At 48.4% G+C, this 21,003-nt stretch overlaps 1 protein-coding gene and 1 long non-coding RNA gene across 2 annotated transcripts in view; one reads left to right on the forward strand and one right to left on the reverse strand.

The window, feature by feature from the left end:
* The window catches only part of LOC132378377 (uncharacterized), a 423,374-nt gene that overhangs the window by 243,588 nt on the left and 158,783 nt on the right, over nucleotides 1-21,003 (forward strand). The window contains exon 2 of the long non-coding RNA XR_009507010.1: nucleotides 9,849-10,017. This is a non-coding gene — a long non-coding RNA (uncharacterized LOC132378377). The remainder of the gene's footprint in view (nucleotides 1-9,848; nucleotides 10,018-21,003) is intronic.
* Nucleotides 1-21,003, reverse strand: part of LOC132378374 (uncharacterized) — a 353,365-nt gene that overhangs the window by 212,178 nt on the left and 120,184 nt on the right. The gene's annotated exons all lie outside the window — the stretch shown is intronic.

Genomic DNA, 21,003 nt, shown 5'->3' on the forward strand with positions numbered 1-21,003 from the left:
GCAGTAGAGTAGAGAAACGGACCACTCGGCTCAGACAGTTGAGTAGAGAAACGGACCACTCGGCTCAGACAGTTGAGTAGAGAAACGGACCACTCGGCTTAGACAGTAGAATAGAGAAACGGACCACTCGGCTCACGCAATAGAATAGAGAAACGCACCACTCGGCTCACACAGTAGAATAGAGAAACGGACCACTTGGCCCACGTAGCAGAATAGAGAAACGAACCGCTCGGCTCACAAAGTAGAATAGAGAAACGGAACACTCGGCTCAAGCAGTGGAGTAGAGAATCGGACAACTCGGATCATGCAGTAGAGAAGAGAAACGAACCACTCGGGTGAGAGAGTAGAATAGAGAAACAGACCACACGGCTCAGACAGTAGAATAGAGAAACGGACCATTCGGCTCACGCAGTAGAGTAGAGAAACGGACCACTCGGCTCACGCAGTAGAATAGAGAAATGGACCACTCGGCTCAGACAGTAGAATAGAGAAACTGACAACTCGGCTCACTCAGTAGAATAGAGAAACGGACCACTCGGATCACGCAGTAGAGAAGAGAAACGGACCACTCGGGTGAGAGAGTAGAATAGAGAAATGACCACTAGGCTTAGACAGTAGAATAGAGAAACGGACCATTCGGCTCAGACAGTAGAATAGAGAAACGGACCACGCGGCTCACACAGTAGAGTAGAGAAACAGAGCACTTGGTACTCGCAGTAGATTGGAGAAACCGACCACTTGGCTCACGCAGTAGAGGAGAGCAACGTACCACTCGGCTCAGACAGTAGAATAGAGAAACGGACCACACGGCTCACTCAGTAGAATAGAGAAACGGACCACTCGGCTCACGCAGTAGAGTAGAGAAACGGACCACTCGGCTCACGCAGTAGAGTAGAGAAACGGACCACTCGGCTCAGACAGTTGAGTAGAGAAACGGACCACTCGGCTTAGACAGTAGAATAGAGAAACGGACCACTCGGCTCACGCAATAGAATAGAGAAACGCACCACTCGGCTCACACAGTAGAATAGAGAAACGGACCACTTGGCCCACGTAGCAGAATAGAGAAACGAACCGCTCGGCTCACAAAGTAGAATAGAGAAACGGAACACTCGGCTCAAGCAGTGGAGTAGAGAATCGGACAACTCGGATCATGCAGTAGAGAAGAGAAACGAACCACTCGGGTGAGAGAGTAGAATAGAGAAACAGACCACACGGCTCAGACAGTAGAATAGAGAAACGGACCATTCGGCTCACGCAGTAGAGTAGAGAAACGGACCACTCGGCTCACGCAGTAGAATAGAGAAATGGACCACTCGGCTCAGACAGTAGAATAGAGAAACTGACAACTCGGCTCACTCAGTAGAATAGAGAAACGGACCACTCGGATCACGCAGTAGAGAAGAGAAACGGACCACTCGGGTGAGAGAGTAGAATAGAGAAACGACCACTAGGCTTAGACAGTAGAATAGAGAAACGGACCATTCGGCTCAGACAGTAGAATAGAGAAACGGACCACGCGGCTCACACAGTAGAGTAGAGAAACAGAGCACTTGGTACTCGCAGTAGATTGGAGAAACCGACCACTTGGCTCACGCAGTAGAGGAGAGCAACGTACCACTCGGCTCAGACAGTAGAATAGAGAAACGGACCACACGGCTCACTCAGTAGAATAGAGAAACGGACCACATGGTTCACACAGTAGAATAGAGAAATGGACCACACGGCTCACACAGTAGAGGAGAGCAACGTACCACTCGGCTCAGACAGTAGAATAGAGATACAAACCACTTGGCTCACAAAGTAGAATAGAGAAACGGAACACTCGGCTTTGACAGTAGAGTAGAAAAACGGACCACTCGGCTCACGCAGTAGAGTAGAGAATCGGACCACTCGGCTCACGCAATAGAATAGAGAAACGCACCACTCGGCTCACACAGTAGAATAGAGAAATGGACACTCGGCTCACGCAGTAGAATAGAGAAGCGGAACACTCGGCTTTGACAGTAGAGTAGAAAAACGGACCACTCGGCTCACGCAGCAGAGTAGAGAATCAGACCACTCGGCTCACTCAGTAGAATAGAGAAACTTACCACTCGGCTCACGCAATAGAATAGAGAAACGCACCACTCGGCTCACACAGTAGAATAGAGAAACAGACCACTCGGCTCACGCAGCAGAGTAGAGAAACAGACCACTCGGCTTAGATAGTAGAATAGAGAAACGCACTACTCGGCTCAGACAGTAGAATAGAGAAACGGACCACTTGGCTCAGACAGTAGATTAGAGAAACGGACCACTCGGCTCACCCAGTACAATAGAAAAATGGACCACTCGGCTCAGACAGTAGAATAGAGAAACTGACCACTCGGCTCACTCAGTAGAATAGAGAAACTGACCACTCGGCTCACTCAGTAGAATAGATCAACAGACCACTCGGCTCTCACAGTGGAATAGATAAACGCACCACTCGGCTCACGCAGTAGAGTAGAGAAACGGACCATTCGGCTCAGACAGTTGAGTAGAGAAACGGACCACTCGGCTTAGACAGTAGAATAGAGAAACTACCACTCGGCTCACGCAATAGAATAGAGAAACGCACCACTCGGCTCACACAGTAGAATAGAGAAACGGACCACTTGGCCCACGTAGCAGAATAGAGAAACGAACCGCTCGGCTCACAAAGTAGAATAGAGAAACGGAACACTCGGCTCAAGCAGTGGAGTAGAGAATCGGACAACTCGGATCATGCAGTAGAGAAGAGAAACGAACCACTCGGGTGAGAGAGTAGAATAGAGAAACAGACCACTCGGCTCAGACAGTAGAATAGAGAAACGGACCATTCGGCTCACGCAGTAGAGTAGAGAAACGGACCACTCGGCTCACGCAGTAGAATAGAGAAATGGACCACTCGGCTCAGACAGTAGAATAGAGAAACTGACAACTCGGCTCACTCAGTAGAATAGAGAAACGGACCACTCGGATCACGCAGTAGAGAAGAGAAACGGACCACTCGGGTGAGAGAGTAGAATAGAGAAACGACCACTAGGCTTAGACAGTAGAATAGAGAAACGGACCATTCGGCTCAGACAGTAGAATAGAGAAACGGACCACGCGGCTCACACAGTAGAGTAGAGAAACAGAGCACTTGGTACTCGCAGTAGATTGGAGAAACCGACCACTTGGCTCACGCAGTAGAGGAGAGCAACGTACCACTCGGCTCAGACAGTAGAATAGAGAAACGGACCACACGGCTCACACAGTAGAATAGAGAAACGGACCACATGGTTCACACAGTAGAATAGAGAAATGGACCACACGGCTCACACAGTAGAGGAGAGCAACGTACCACTCGGCTCAGACAGTAGAATAGAGATACAAACCACTTGGCTCACAAAGTAGAATAGAGAAACGGAACACTCGGCTTTGACAGTAGAGTAGAGAAATGGACACTCGGCTCACGCAGTAGAATAGAGAAGCGGAACACTCGGCTTTGACAGTAGAGTAGAAAAACGGACCACTCGGCTCACGCAGCAGAGTAGAGAATCAGACCACTCGGCTCACTCAGTAGAATAGAGAAACTTACCACTCGGCTCACGCAATAGAATAGAGAAACGCACCACTCGGCTCACACAGTAGAATAGAGAAACAGACCACTCGGCTCACGCAGCAGAGTAGAGAAACAGACCACTCGGCTTAGATAGTAGAATAGAGAAACGCACTACTCGGCTCAGACAGTAGAATAGAGAAACGGACCACTTGGCTCAGACAGTAGATTAGAGAAACGGACCACTCGGCTCACCCAGTACAATAGAAAAATGGACCACTCGGCTCACGCAGTAGAGTAGAGAAACGGACCACTCGGCTCAGACAGTTGAGTAGAGAAACGGACCACTCGGCTTAGACAGTAGAATAGAGAAACGGACCACTCGGCTCAGACAGTAGAATAGAGAATCTGACCACTCGGCTCACTCAGTAGAATAGAGAAACTGACCACTCGGCTCACTCAGTAGAATAGATCAACAGACCACTCGGCTCTCACAGTGGAATAGATAAACGCACCACTCGGCTCACGCAGTAGAGTAGAGAAACAGACCACTCGGCTCAGACAGTTGAGTAGAGAAACGGACCACTCGGCTTAGACAGTAGAATAGAGAAACGGACCACTCGGCTCAGACAGTAGAATAGAGAATCTGACCACTCGGCTCACTCAGTAGAATAGAGAAACTGACCACTCGGCTCACTCAGTAGAATAGATCAACAGACCACTCGGCTCTCACAGTGGAATAGATAAACGCACCACTCGGCTCACGCAGTAGAGTAGAGAAACGGACCACTCGGCTCAGACAGTTGAGTAGAGAAACGGACCACTCGGCTTAGACAGTAGAATAGAGAAACGGACCACTCGGCTCACGCAATAGAATAGAGAAACGCACCACTCGGCTCACACAGTAGAATAGAGAAACGGACCACTTGGCCCACGTAGCAGAATAGAGAAACGAACCGCTCGGCTCACAAAGTAGAATAGAGAAACGGAACACTCGGCTCAAGCAGTGGAGTAGAGAATCGGACAACTCGGATCATGCAGTAGAGAAGAGAAACGAACCACTCGGGTGAGAGAGTAGAATAGAGAAACAGACCACTCGGCTCAGACAGTAGAATAGAGAAACGGACCATTCGGCTCACGCAGTAGAGTAGAGAAACGGACCACTCGGCTCACGCAGTAGAATAGAGAAATGGACCACTCGGCTCAGACAGTAGAATAGAGAAACTGACAACTCGGCTCACTCAGTAGAATAGAGAAACGGACCACTCGGATCACGCAGTAGAGAAGAGAAACGGACCACTCGGGTGAGAGAGTAGAATAGAGAAACGACCACTAGGCTTAGTCAGTAGAATAGAGAAACGGACCATTCGGCTCAGACAGTAGAATAGAGAAACGGACCACGCGGCTCACACAGTAGAGTAGAGAAACAGAGCACTTGGTACTCGCAGTAGATTGGAGAAACCGACCACTTGGCTCACGCAGTAGAGGAGAGCAACGTACCACTCGGCTCAGACAGTAGAATAGAGAAACAGACCACACGGCTCACACAGTAGAATAGAGAAACGGACCACATGGTTCACACAGTAGAATAGAGAAATGGACCACACGGCTCACACAGTAGAGGAGAGCAACGTACCACTCGGCTCAGACAGTAGAATAGAGATACAAACCACTTGGCTCACAAAGTAGAATAGAGAAACGGAACACTCGGCTTTGACAGTAGAGTAGAGAAATGGACACTCGGCTCACGCAGTAGAATAGAGAAGCGGAACACTCGGCTTTGACAGTAGAGTAGAAAAACGGACCACTCGGCTCACGCAGCAGAGTAGAGAATCAGACCACTCGGCTCACTCAGTAGAATAGAGAAACTTACCACTCGGCTCACGCAATAGAATAGAGAAACGCACCACTCGGCTCACACAGTAGAATAGAGAAACAGACCACTCGGCTCACGCAGCAGAGTAGAGAAACAGACCACTCGGCTTAGATAGTAGAATAGAGAAACGCACTACTCGGCTCAGACAGTAGAATAGAGAAACGGACCACTTGGCTCAGACAGTAGATTAGAGAAACGGACCACTCGGCTCACCCAGTACAATAGAAAAATGGACCACTCGGCTCACGCAGTAGAGTAGAGAAACGGACCACTCGGCTCAGACAGTTGAGTAGAGAAACGGACCACTCGGCTTAGACAGTAGAATAGAGAAACGGACCACTCGGCTCAGACAGTAGAATAGAGAATCTGACCACTCGGCTCACTCAGTAGAATAGAGAAACTGACCACTCGGCTCACTCAGTAGAATAGATCAACAGACCACTCGGCTCTCACAGTGGAATAGATAAACGCACCACTCGGCTCACGCAGTAGAGTAGAGAAACGGACCACTCGGCTCAGACAGTTGAGTAGAGAAACGGACCACTCGGCTTAGACAGTAGAATAGAGAAACGGACCACTCGGCTCAGACAGTAGAATAGAGAATCTGACCACTCGGCTCACTCAGTAGAATAGAGAAACTGACCACTCGGCTCACTCAGTAGAATAGATCAACAGACCACTCGGCTCTCACAGTGGAATAGATAAACGCACCACTCGGCTCACGCAGTAGAGTAGAGAAACGGACCACTCGGCTCAGACAGTTGAGTAGAGAAACGGACCACTCGGCTTAGACAGTAGAATAGAGAAACGGACCACTCGGCTCACGCAATAGAATAGAGAAACGCACCACTCGGCTCACACAGTAGAATAGAGAAACGGACCACTTGGCCCACGTAGCAGAATAGAGAAACGAACCGCTCGGCTCACAAAGTAGAATAGAGAAACGGAACACTCGGCTCAAGCAGTGGAGTAGAGAATCGGACAACTCGGATCATGCAGTAGAGAAGAGAAACGAACCACTCGGGTGAGAGAGTAGAATAGAGAAACAGACCACTCGGCTCAGACAGTAGAATAGAGAAACGGACCATTCGGCTCACGCAGTAGAGTAGAGAAACGGACCACTCGGCTCACGCAGTAGAATAGAGAAATGGACCACTCGGCTCAGACAGTAGAATAGAGAAACTGACAACTCGGCTCACTCAGTAGAATAGAGAAACGGACCACTCGGATCACGCAGTAGAGAAGAGAAACGGACCACTCGGGTGAGAGAGTAGAATAGAGAAACGACCACTAGGCTTAGTCAGTAGAATAGAGAAACGGACCATTCGGCTCAGACAGTAGAATAGAGAAACGGACCACGCGGCTCACACAGTAGAGTAGAGAAACAGAGCACTTGGTACTCGCAGTAGATTGGAGAAACCGACCACTTGGCTCACGCAGTAGAGGAGAGCAACGTACCACTCGGCTCAGACAGTAGAATAGAGAAACAGACCACACGGCTCACACAGTAGAATAGAGAAACGGACCACATGGTTCACACAGTAGAATAGAGAAATGGACCACACGGCTCACACAGTAGAGGAGAGCAACGTACCACTCGGCTCAGACAGTAGAATAGAGATACGAACCACTTGGCTCACAAAGTAGAATAGAGAAACGGAACACTCGGCTTTGACAGTAGAGTAGAAAAACGGACCACTCGGCTCACGCAGCAGAGTAGAGAATCAGACCACTCGGCTCACTCAGTAGAATAGAGAAACTTACCACTCGGCTCACGCAATAGAATAGAGAAACGCACCACTCGGCTCACACAGTAGAATAGAGAAATGGACACTCGGCTCACGCAGTAGAATAGAGAAGCGGAACACTCGGCTTTGACAGTAGAGTAGAAAAACGGACCACTCGGCTCACGCAGCAGAGTAGAGAATCAGACCACTCGGCTCACTCAGTAGAATAGAGAAACTTACCACTCGGCTCACGCAATAGAATAGAGAAACGCACCACTCGGCTCACACAGTAGAATAGAGAAACAGACCACTCGGCTTAGATAGTAGAATAGAGAAACAGACCACTCGGCTTAGATAGTAGAATAGAGAAACGCACTACTCGGCTCAGACAGTAGAATAAAGAAACGGACCACTTGGCTCAGACAGTAGATTAGAGAAACGGACCACTCGGCTCACCCAGTACAATAGAAAAATGGACCACTCGGCTTACGCAGTAGATTAGAGAAATGGACCACTCGGCCTAGACTGTAGAATTGAGAAACGGACCACTCGGCTCAGACAGTAGAATAGCGACACGACCACTTGGCTCACACAGTAGAATAGAGAAATGGACCACTCGGCTCAGACAGTATAATAGAGAAACGACCACTCGGCTCAGACAGTATAATAGAGAAACGACCACTCGGCTCAGACAGTATCATTGAGAAACGGACCTCTCGGCTCAGAGAGTAGAATAGAGAAACGGTCCACTCGGCTCACACAATGGAGTAGAACGGAATACTCGGCTCAGACATTAGATTAGATAGACAGACCACTCGGCTGTCACAGTAGAGGAGAGAAACGGACCACTCGGCTCAGACAGTAGAATAGGGAAATGGACCACTCGGCTCAGAGAACAGAATAGATTAACGGACCACTCCGCTCACGCAGTAGAATAGAGAAACGGACAACTCGGCTCAGACAGTAGAATAGAGAAACGGACCACTGGGCTCAGACAGTAGAACAGAGAAACGGACCACTCTGTCCACAGTTCTCATGCAAACATAATGCCATATTTAGCTAAGTCTCTTCTCCCTGCGCATGATCCATATCATCCATTATTCTTGTGCCAGTCTTAATGACTGTTAAATATTACCGTCATATTTGCTTTTGCCATAACCCTTCGCTTCCTGTTCCAAGCAGCTACAATTCACTGTGCAAAACAACTTACCTGTACACCTCCTTTAAATTTTCCTCTTCTCACCTTAAATGTATGTTCCCTGAACTATTCCATTGTCATGATTTGGAGATCTATTAGTGAAATGACACAGTCTGGTTAAATCAAGTCAAGTTACTTTTTATTGTCATTTCAACCATAACTGCTGGTACAGTACATAGTACGAACGAGACAATGTTTTTCAGGACCATGGTGTTACATGACACAGTACAAAAACTAGACTGAACTAGGTAAAAAAAAAGCACAGAAAAACTACTCTAGACTATAGACCTTAAAAAAACAGAGAAAAAAAAAAACACACAACTACAGTCGACTACAGACCTACCCAGGACTACATAAAGTGCAGAAAACAGTGCAGGACTTACAATAAATAAGAAACTGGACAATAGGGCAGTAAGGTGTAAATCCAGGCTCTGGGTATTGTGGAGTTTGATAGCTTGGGGGAACTAACTGTTACATAGTCTGGTCGTGAGAGCCCGAAAGCTTCAGTGCCTTTTCCCAGATTGCAGGAGGGAGAAGAGTTTGTATGAGGGGTGCGTGGGGTTCTTCATAATGCTGTTTGCTTTGCGGATGCAGCATGTAGTGTAAATGTCTGTAATGGTGGGAAGAGAGACCCCGATGATCTTCTCAGCTGACCTCACTATCTGCTACAGGGTCTTGCGATCCGAGATGGTGCAATTTCCGAACCAGGCAGTGATGCAGCTGCTCAGGATGCTCTCAATACAACCCCTGTAGAATGTGATGAAGATGGCGGTGGTGGGAGATGGACTTTCCTCAGGCCTTGCAGAAAGTAGAGACGCTGCTGGGCTTTCTTTGCTGTGGAGCTGGTGTTGAGGGACCAGGTGAGATTCTCCGCCAGGTGAACACCAAGAAATCTGGTGCTCTTAACGTTTTCTACCGAGGAGCCGTTGAGGTTGTCACAACTGAACATCAGAGTAATTAATTTTACTAATGGCAAAAGAAGTTATGCAGGGAGAAATAAGAATGATCAGGGGATCAGCATCACAGTACTTTGGATTTCAATAGAACACAGATTTGGGAAATAGTGCTGTAGAGTCAGCTTCCCTAACCAGATGTCCTTTGAAGATTTTGGTTAAGTTGCTTCAGAGAAAAGTATACACAGGCATTAGCTTTGGTTCTTTGCTCAAAATATTTTTATCCTGGCATAAATAATATATGGATGGTTATTTGTGTCTATATAGAGGAAGCATATAGCAAAGTAGCCTCATAGGTTTTTGTCCTAGAATTCTTCACCTGTTTTAAGACTGGTTATGCGCTCTCATGTTGTATGCAACTTTCTCTACCAAGCTTGGAAGATGGAAGTCACCTTTCGCAGGCTGCTGTGTCTAACTCATGGGGAGATGTCCATGAGTGGCTTGTTCTCTTCCATGCACTGGCTCTTTCTTTTTATTATACCCTTACCCATTCCACGGTAAAACTGGAACAGAAACTGACTGGTCATTAAGGTAATTTCTTTGGCAGTTTGAACAGGGCACGACTGCGCAAGCACGTGAAGGTCGGCCTATGAGAACAGCGGGAGAGTTTAAAAAGTGGGCAGACTAACGGAGCAGGCATCGTAGGAGCGGGTGACGGAGTAGGAAAGCTTCAAGAGACTTCGGCGAGCAGAGGCTGAGGACGAGCTTGCTCCCAGGTAAGGCCGGGTAAGCTCCTTTAATTAATCTAATTAAGTTAGAAGTAGGTAATGGAGGCAGCAGTTAGGGCAGTCGGTTGCTCCGTTTGCAGTATGTGGGAAGTCAGGGCGAGCACAATTGCCCCTGATGACTACACCTGCAAAAGGTGCATCCAGCTGCAGCTCCTGATAAACTGAGTTAGGGAACTGGAGCTGGAGCTGGATGAACTTCGGAACATTTGTGAGGCAGAGGCAGAAATAGACAGGAGTTTCAGGGAGATAGTCACCCCTAAAAGTCAGGAGACAGGTAGCTGGGCGACTGTCAGGAGAGGGAAGGGGAAGAGACAGGAAGAACAGAGCACCCCTGTGGCTGTTCCCATCAATAGTAAGTATACCGTTTTGGATACTGTTGGTGGGGACGACCTACCAGGGACAAATTGCAGTGGTTGCTTCTCTGGCACTGAGACTGGTCCCTCAGCTCGGAAGGGAAGGAGGGAAAAGAGGAGAGCAGTAGTGATAGGGAATTTGATAGGGGGACAGATAAGAGGCTCTGTGGGAGAGATCGAGAATACTGAATTGTCTGTTGCCTCCCTGGTGCCAGGGTCCGCGATATCTCGGATCGAATTCTCAGTATTCTCAGGAGGGAAGGTGAGCAGCCAAATGTCGTGGCCCATGTAGGGACCAATGACGTGGATAGGAAGAAGGAGGAGGTCCTGCAAAGAGAGTTCAGGGAGTTAGCTGCAAAGTGGAAGGACAGGACCTCCAGGGTTGCAATCTCAGGATTGCTACCCGTGCTGTGTGCTAGTGAGGCTAAAAATAGGAAGATAATGCAGCTAAATACGTGGCTAAGGAGTTGGTGCAGGAGGGAGGCTTCATGTTTCTGGACAATTGGGCCTTGTTCCAGGGAAGATGGGACCTGTTCCGATGGGACGGGTTGCACTTGAACTGGAGGGAGACTAAAACCCAGGCGGGAAGATTCGCTAGTGCTGCTCCGGGGGGGGGGGGGGGGTTTAAACTAGATTTTCAGGGGGAGAGGAAGCAGAGTGTTAGAGCAGATAGTGAGGTGGAATAGGATAAATGTCATGTGAGAGCTGCAAGTATAGAGCATGGAGTAATGCCAGATCTAACATATAAAGAGGCTTTGAGGAAAGAGAAGCAGAATAAAGGGTGTACAGGTAGTAAGGCAGAAGGGCTAAAGTGCATGGACTTCAATGCAAAAAGCATCAGGAACAAAGGTGATGAACTGAGAGCTTGGATACCTACATGGAATTATGATGTAGTGGCCGTTACAGAGACTTGGCTGGCACCAGGGCAGGAATGGATTCTCAATATTCCTGGATTTCAATGCTTTAAAAGGGCTGGAGGGGAAGGGGAGGGAGGGTGGCATTACTGGTCAGGGATACTATTACAACTACAGAAAGGGTGGGTAATGTAGCAGGATCCTCTTTTGAGTCAGTATGGGTGGAAGTCAGGAATAGGAAGGGAGCAGTTCCTCTACTGGGGGTATTCTATAGGTCCCCTGGTAGCAGCAAAGATACCAAAGAGCAGATTGGGAGGCAGATTTTGAAAGGGTGCAAAAACAACAGTGTTGTTATCATGAATGACTTTAACTTCCCTAATATTGATTGGGACATGATTAGTTTCAATGGTTTAGATGGGGCAGAGTTTGTTAAGTGTGTCCAGGATGGATTCCTGTCACAGTATGTTGACAGGCCGACTAGGGGGAATGCCATACTAGATCTAGCATTAGGTACGGAACCAGGTCAGATCACAGATCTCTCAGTGAGTGAGCATCTGGGGAAAAGTGACCACCGCTCCCTGGCCTTTAGCATTATCATGGAAAAGGATAGAATCAGAGAGGACAGGAAAATTTTTAATTGGGGAAGGGCAAATTGTGAGGCTATAAGGCTAGAATTGCGGGTGTATTTTTGCAGGGAAATGTACTATGGACAAGTGGTCAATGTTTAGGAATCTCTTGCAGGATGTTAGGGATAAATTTGCCCAGGTGAGGAAGATAAAGAATGGTAGGGTGAAGGAACCATAGGTGACAAGTGAGGTGGAAAATCTAGTCAGGTGGAAGAAGGCAGCATACATGAGGTTTAGGAAGCAAGAATCAGATGGGGCTATTGAGGAATAGAGGGTAGCAAGAAAGGAGCTTAAGGAGGGACTAGGGAGAGCAAGAAGGGGGTATGAGAAGGCCTTGGCGATTAGGGTAAAGGAAAACCCCAATGCATTGTTCAATTATATGAAGAACAAAAGGATGACAAGAGTGAAGGTAGGACCAATTAGAGATAAAGGTGGGAAGATGTGCCTGGAGGCTGTGGAAGTGAGCGAGGTCCTCAATGAATACTTCTCTTCGGTATTCACCAAACTTGATGGAACTTGATGACGGTGAGGACAATATGAGTGAGGTTGATGTTCTGAAGCATATTGATATTAAGCGAGAAGAGGTGTTGGAGTTGTTAAAATACAATAGGATGGACAAAATCCCCAGAGCCTGATGGATTATTCCCCAGGCTGCACGAGGCGAGAGAAGAGATTGCTGAGCCTCTAGCTAGGATCTTTATGTCCTCATTGTCCATGGGAATGGTACTGGAGGACTGGAGGGAGGTGAATGTTGGCCCCTTGTTCAAAAAAGGTAGTAGGGATAGTTCAGGAAATTATAGACCAGTGAGCCTTACATCTGTGGTGGGAAAGCTGTTAAAAGATTCTTAGAGATAGAATCTATGGGCATTGAGAGAATCATGGTCTGATCAGGAACAGTCAGCATGGCTTTGTGAAGGGAAGATCATGTCTACCAAGCCTGATAGAGTTCTTTGAGGAGGTGACCAGGCATATAGATGAGGGTAGTGCAGTGGATGTGATCTACATAGATTTTAGTCAGGCACTTGACAAGGTTCCACATGGTAAGCTTATTCAGAAAGTCAGAAGGCATGGGATCCAGGGAAGTTTGGCCAGGTTGATTTGCAATTGGCTTGTCTGCAGAAAGCAGAGGGTTGTGGTGCAGGGAGTACCTTCGGATTGGAGGGTTGTGACGAGTGGTGTCCCACAAGGATCAGTTCTGGGACCTCTACTTTTCCTGATTTTTATTAACGACCTGGATGTGGGGGTAGAAGGGTGTGTTGGCAAGTTTGCAGACAACACAAAGGTTGGTGGTGTTGTAGATAGTGTAGAGGATTGTCGAAGATTGCAGAGAGACATTGATAGGATGCAGAAGTGGGCTGAGAAGTGGCAGATGGAGAGTGTGAGGTGGTACACTTTGGAAGGACAAACTCCAAGGCAGGGTATAAAGTAAATGGCAGGATACTTGGCAGTGTGGAGGAGCAGAGGGATCTGGTGGTACATGTCCACAGATCCCTGAAAGTTGCCTCACAGGTAGATAGGGTAGTTAAGAAAGCTTTCATAAGCTGAGGGATAGAGTTTAAGAGTCACAAGGTAATGATGCAGCTCTATAAAACTCTGGTTTGGCCACACTTGGAGTACTGTATCCAATTCTAGTCGCCTCACTATAGGAAGAATGTGGTAGCGTCGGAAAGGGTGCAGAGGAGATTTACCAGGATGCTGCCTGGTTCAGAGAGTATGCATTATGATCAGAGATTAAGGCAGCTAGGGCTTTACTCTTTGGAGAGAAGGATGACAAGGAGACATGATAGAGGTATACAAGATATTAAGAGGAATAGATAGAGTGGACAGCCACCACCTCTTCCCCAGGGCACTACTGCTCAATACAAGAGGACATGGTTTTAAGGTAAGGGGAGGGAAGTTCAAGGGGGATATTAGAGGAAGGTTTTTTTACTCAGAATGGTTGGTGCGTGGAATGTACTGCCTGAGTCAGTGGTGGAGGCAGACACACTAGTGAGATTTAAGAGACTACTAGACAGGTATATGGAGGAATTTAAGATGGGGGGTTTATATGTGAGGCAGGGTTTGAGGGTCGGCACAACATTGTGGACCGAAGGGCCTGTAATGTGCTGTACTATTCTATGTTCTAAATTAGGATCGAAATTGGTCATTTTAACTTTGGACAATGCTGCAAAGTCTTTGATGTTGACAGGGTTCAGCATGGGCACCCCATCTGATCACTGCCATTTTGTATCCTTACTCACTGAAATGCCTGCACCTACCACCACTGCCTAGGTCAGTACTGCACCAAAGTCATTTCAAACACTTCTCTAAAAACTATCATTTTAACTGTTTGGCAAATGTTACCTTTGCTAGTAATGTGAAACTGAGAGTTAAAAAAAAGACCTTAAGGTCAGCATGTGCATCATTTTTAAATTATTACTGAGTGGACAAGAAAATGCAGAGCATGTTTTTTTACACACACACACACAAAAATGAAGTGTTGAATTGTTTTATGAAGAGAAGTCATCAGTAAACTGCAGAAAATACAATAGCCAATTTGCACACAGCATGTCCAACAAAGAGAAAAGTGATAATGACCCGACAACCTATTGCTTCTGTATCTTGAATGACTTTTTATGTGTTGTTAGTGCTGTAGGCAAAGTCAGAATTTATTGCCCATATCCAATTGCCCTTGAGAAATTGTGAACAGTCTCTGTGGAGAACATGCATACACAATGCTGGTTGAGTAGGGAGTTCCAGTATTTTGACTTAGTTACAATGAAGGAATACCAATATGTTTCTAAATCAGCATAATGTGTGACCTGATTGTATGCAGCAGATATATTAAAGATATTTAAGAAACTCTTAGATAGAAAATATATGATAGAAAAATCGAGCGCTATGTTGGAGGGAAGGGTTAAACTGATTTCAGAGTAGATTCAAATCTCAGAGTTGTATACTGCATACATACTTTGATAATAAATGTACCTTGAACCTTGAGAAGTTTGGCATAACATCATGGGCCGAAGGACCTGTATTTTGCCATATTGTTCCGTGTTCTATATTGGGAAATTTTCAGGTACCTCCTATACTTTTTCTTTTTAAGTGACAGAGATCACAAGCTTTGGAAGTGCTGAACATTAAAATTTATGAATGCTGGAAACTTGAAATAAAATTTAATAAATGCTGGAAACACAGTGTCTGCGGAAAGGGAAATTGTGTTCCAATTCTGACAATACGTCCTTGACCTAAAGGGTTAAATCTGCCTCTCTTTCATAAACGTTACCAGACCTGGAGAATACTTCCAGGATTTTGTGATTTTACTCCATCTATCATTATTCTTTTATCTCCCAAAGTCTATTCATCTTGGCCTGAATACAATTAACAGCTCTGCTTCCATTGGGAGAAGTAGTTCTTTGATTTCAGTATTCTAGTAATGTCCCCACTCCAGAGAGTCCCTACCAGAAGAAATTTCCTCTTTGCAGGATTGGAATTGGGCCTTTCACTGGTTTATGTCTTGAACTTTGTTGTAGCAGTAAATTGCAGTACATAAAAATGTTATCAGTTACAATAAGAAATATTAAATAAGTAAGTAGTGCAAAAAAAGAAGGAAAAACGAGTTAGTATTCACGGGTTTACGGTTTGTTCAGTAATCCGATGGCAGAGGAGAAGAAGCTGTACCTAAAATGTTTGCCATCTCAAACCCCCTTATAATCATGAGGTCATCTTTCATTCTTCTGAACCCTATTTAATACAGGAATCAATGTAGTGGACCGTAGAGAAAAGCCATAAACTACCATCATTAACAAACTTAATCACCTTGAGAAGTTTCATCAATTTAGTCAGTCAAGACTTCCCTTTAAAGTCACCCATCCCTGATTGATACCTGGCACTGCAAGATTAACCCTACTCCTCAGAACGTTTTCCAATGGTTTCCCCACCACTGACGTCAAACTCTTTGTCAACTCCACTGCCTTTATTCACAGCTAAAGGTACCATATACTCTGTCTTTCAGTCACTCAGCACCACTTCTGTTCAATTTCAGTCTGAGCTCCAGTAAACACTGCCCTTGTCTCCCTTTGCAACTATCTCATTAAGCCCTGAGGATTTATCCACTTTTATGCCTGCTCAGATACTGAATACTTCCTCCGTCACCCCTCTTGCTGTCTTCTCAAATTACAATGTCCCTCTCATTCACAAAAGCAGATGTGAATTACGTATTTGTCATCGCCAAAAATTACTACTTTGATCTCTAAAATGCCTTTTTCCGTTTTTCTTTGCTTTGAAATTTTCCTTCATCTTGCCCATCAGTGGCATTTTGTATCTTTTCCCTCCCATTTAGTTGTATTTTTGAATACTGATTATATATTTTCTATAACTATGATGAATGTTCCCAAACACAGCTGTGAAAGGAGGAGGGTTGGGTACGGGGCTAGAAACCCCGTCCTGTAAAAACCTCGAGCTACGGAGGCACCAATAGAAGCTGCAAAGACCTCATCCCTGTGAGAGGAAAGATCTTCACCTGGAAGAAAAAAAATGGCCTGCACCTGGGGACTACTAGATAGTCTGGCCCAGGACAGGGGATGCTAATGAATAGCTGTCAGTGGCTCACGCCCCAGTAAGATGAAGAAGAATATTTTCTATACCAAGGAACTTCCTCATCTGCAGTTCATATATTTTTCTTTCTGTATGTTGTAGCGATGTGCTACACACAGCGCTGAATTAACGACACTCAGTCAGTAAGTCGTTTCGAGACTAGTTTATTCAAACTTCGCAGCGCTGGCATTTAATCCCTAGCGCCCGCCCTCTCCGGGCAGAAATGATGTCAGAGGTGCATTACCAAAGTCTCCCCCCGCGCGCTGGCTATTTGTGAGCCGGTTCGCCTGTGCAGAAAGTGGGTCACCACTTAACGCCCCCCCCAGAACCGGCGATACACCCCCCAATGTCCACAGTCTGGATCAGCCTCTGTTTGGGAAATCTGCCTCTGCGCCGCGGTGCCTGAACCTCGACCGGCTGCGCCAAGTCCACATGGGCTGGTTTGAGTTGGTCCGCAGTGAAAACCTCCTCTTTTCCCCCAATGTTCAGAACGTACGTGGACCCGTTGTTGTTGATCACCTTGAACGGCCTCTCGTACGGCTGCTGTAGCGGTGCCCGGCGTCCGCCCCTTCGTACAAACACAAACTTACAGTTCTGCATGTCTTTGGGTACATGGGTCGGGGTCCGTCTGTGCTGTGAAGTCGGTACGGGGGCCAGGTTACCGAGCCTTTCGGGTAGTCTGTCCAGGACTGCTGAGGGTTCTTCCTCTTGCCCCTTGGGGCTGGTACGAACTCTCCCGGGATGGCCAGGGTTGCACAGTACAGATCCTCTTTGGGCGCTGTGCGAATTCCAAGGACAACATCGTGGCACCCAGTTAGGTCCTCTCAGGCAGGCCATGAGAGCCGACTTCAAGTGACGGTGGAAGCGTTCCACTAGTCCGTTCGACTGTGGGTGGTAGGCAGTTGTGTGGTGGAGCTGCGTTCCCAACAGGCTGGAGGTGAACTGGGTGCCTCTGTTGGAGGTAATGTGGGCCGGTATCCCGAAGCATGCTACCCAGGTTGCAATCAGTGCTTGGGCACAGGAATCGGCAGATGTGTCAGTGAGTGGGACCATCTCTGGCCACCTCGTGAACCGGTCTACCATAGTTAGGAGGTACCACGCTCCTCAGGATACTGGTAGGGGGCCCACAATATCCCCATGAATGTGGTCGAACCTCAGGTGGGTGGGTTTGAACCACTGCGGCGGGGCTTTAGTGTGCCGCTGCACCTTGTCTGTTTGGCACTGCGCGCACGTTCTGGCCCATTCACTGACCTGCTTGTGAAGTCCGTGCCACGCAAACTTGCTGGAGACCAGCCGGACGGTTGTCTTGGTAGATGGGTTCGCCAAACCATGTATGGACTCAAAAACTCGCCGCCTCCAGGCTGTGGGGATGATGGGGCGAGGTTGGCCGGTAGCCATGTCGCACAGGAGGGTCCTCTCACCTGGGCCTACGAGAAAGTCCTGCAGCTGCAAACCCGAGACTGTGGTCCTGTAGCTGGGCATCTCGTCGTCTGCCTGCTGTGCCTCCGCCAGTGCTGCATAGTCCACCCCCGGGACAGGGCCTGGACAGCTGGTCTGGAGAGTGCGTCCGCCACGACGTTGTCCTTTCCCAAGACATTCTGGATGTCCGTCGTGTACTCGGAGATGTAGGACAGATGTCACTACTGGCGAGCTGACCAGGGATCAGACACCTTCATGAACACAAAGGTCAATGGTTTGTGGTCCGTGAACACGGTGCCTTCTAAGAAGTACCTGAAATGCTGGATTGCCAGATACAGTGCCAACAGTTCCCGGTCGAAAGCACTGTACTTGAGTTCGGGTGGTCGTAGGTGCTTGCTAAAGAATGCCAAGGGTTGCCAGTGCTCCTCAATGAGCTGCTCCAGCACCCCACCGATGGCTGTGTCGGATGCATCCACCATGAGGGCGGTCGGAACGTCCGTTCTGGGGTGCACCAGCATCGCGGCATCTGCCAAGGCTTCCTTGGCTTTAACGAAAGTGGCTGCGTCCTCCTCGTCCCAAGTAATGTCCTTGCCTTTACCCGACATCAGGGTGTACAAAGGGTGCATGATACGGGCTGCTGATGGGAGGAAACGATGGTAGAAGTTCACCATACCAACGAAGTCCTGCAGGCCTTTGACCGTGTTGTGCTGGGCAAAGTGGCGGATTGCGTCTACCTTGGCGGGCAGAGGTGTTGCCCCATTTTTGGTAATCCTGTGGCCCAGGAAGTCGATGGTATCGAGACTGAACTGGCATTTGGCCGGGTTGATCGTGAGGCTGAAATCACTCAGGCGAGAGTAGAGCTGGCGGAGGTGGAACAGATGCTCCTGGCGATTACTGCTGGCTATAAGGATGTCGTCCAAATAGATGAACGCAAAGTCCAGGTCATGTCCCACTGCATCCATTAGCCGCTGGAACGTCTGTACCACTTTCTTCAGGCCATACGGCATTCAGAGGAACTCGAACAGGGTGATAAGTGCTGCTTTGGGGATGTCTTCAGGGTGCACTGGGATTTGATGGTATCCCCGGACAAGGCCTACTTTGGAAAATATTCTTGCCCCGTGCAGGTTTGCTGCAAAGTCCTGTATGTGCGGCACAGGGTAGCGGTCTGGAGTTGTAGCCTCGTCCAGTCTGTAGTAGTCACCGCATGGTCTCCGACCCCCAGCTGCTTTGGGCACCATGTGCAGGGGGGAGACCCATGGGCTGTCGGACCTCCGTATGATCCCCAATTCCTCCATCCTCTTGAACTCCTCCTTCGCCAGGTGGAGCTTTTCCGGGGGGAGCCTTCGTGCGCGGGTGTGGAGGGGTGGACTCGTGGTCGGGATGTGGTGCTGAACCCCATGTCTGGGCATGGCTGCCGTGAACTGCGGTGCCAGAATCGATGGAAGGTCCACCAGGATTTTGGAGAATTTGTTGTCCAACAGTGTGATGGAGGCCAGGTGTGGGTCCGGCAACTTGCCTTCACCCAGCGACAACAGCTGGAAAGTCTCGGCATGTGATGCACCATCAATAACTCACTCTGAGATGTAAAGTCAAGATATTGGCTTTTATTGACTGGAAGAAGGAACAAGCAGTGGTTGACCACCATACTACATCCCGGAGACTGAGAGGCCGGGCTCAGGCCTTGAACGCCTTTATGCAGGGTTCTGTGGGAGGAGCCACAGGAGCAGTCAGCAGGGGCGTGTCCAAACATGTATATATAGTTCACTACAGCATGTACCGGTCCTTTCCCTTGCAAGTCGACCAGCAGGCTGTGAGCTCGCAAGAAGTCCGCCCCCAGGAGTGGTTGGGCCAAGGCTGCCAGTGTGAAGTCCCACGTGAATTGGCTGGTGCCGAACTGCAGCTACGCTATGCGGGTGCTGTAGGTCCGTATCGTGCTGCCGTATGCAGCCCTCAGGGTGGGTCCTGGCTTCCTGTTGCAGGTGTCGTACCCCGTCGAGGACAAGACACTGATTTCCGCTCTGGTGTTGACCAAGAAGCAGTGTCCCGACTGTTTGTCCCAGACGTACAAGAGGCTGTCCTGGTGGCAAGCTGCCATAGCCATTAGTGGCAGCTGGCCCTGGCCCTGGCCCTTGCAGGGTGGGCGACAATGACGGGCTTTTGTGCCCCACCGCTAGTGGTAGAAACACCTCTGCTCACTGGCCTCCTCACTCCTGCCTCTGCGTTGTGTACACCCCCACTGCTGGGCCTGGTCTGGTCTGCTGTTGGGTGCGTGGTCTAGTAATCGGACCGACGGATGCCACACTCTCCCTCTTGGCTTTCCACAGCATGTCTGCCCGGGCTGCCACCTTCCGGTGGTCGCTGAAATCTGCGTCGGCCAGCAGCAGATGTATGTCCCCAGACAGTTGCTCTAGGAACGCTTGCTCAAACATGAGGCAGGGCTTGTGGCCGTCAGCCAGGGCCAGCATCTCGTTCATCTATGCTGACGGCAGTCTGTCTCCCAAACCATCAAGGTTGAAGCAGGCGGGCACCCCGCTCATGCGGTGAGAGGCCAAAGGTCCCAATGAGCAGCGCTTTGAATGCTTCATATTTGCCTTCTTCTGGGGACGACTGTATGAAATCCGCAACCTGGGCGGCCGTCTCCTGGTCAAGGGCGCTCACCACGTGGTAGTAACGAGTGGAATCAGAGGATATCTGCCGAATCTGGAACTGGGCTTCTGCTTGGCTAAACCACACGCGTGGTCGCAGCGTCCAGAAAGTCGGCAGTTTTAGCGAAACTGCATGAACAGATGAAGAGTCGGTCATCTTTGGTCCAAATCCCGTTTGGACCATTGGGGTCACCAATGTAGCGATGTGCTACACACAGCGCTGAAATAATGACACACAGTCGGTAAGTCGTTTAGAGAGTAGTTTATTCAAACTTAGCGGTGCTGGCATTTAATCCCTAGCGCCCGCCCTCTCTGGGCGGAAATGACGTCAGAGGTGCATTACCAAAGTCTCCCCCCGCGCGCTGGCTATTTGCGAGCGCCTGTACAGAAAGTGGGTCGCCACAATGTATCATTTGGCCTTTTTTGAACTTACCCTTCACCATTACAGAAACATGTTGATCTGAAAGTTCTGTAGTTAATTTTTGACTACTTCGTATTGGAC

The sequence above is a fragment of the Hypanus sabinus genome, chromosome 20 (genome assembly GCF_030144855.1).
Source record: "Hypanus sabinus isolate sHypSab1 chromosome 20, sHypSab1.hap1, whole genome shotgun sequence".
In the NCBI taxonomy this organism is placed as follows: Eukaryota; Metazoa; Chordata; class Chondrichthyes; order Myliobatiformes; family Dasyatidae; genus Hypanus; species Hypanus sabinus.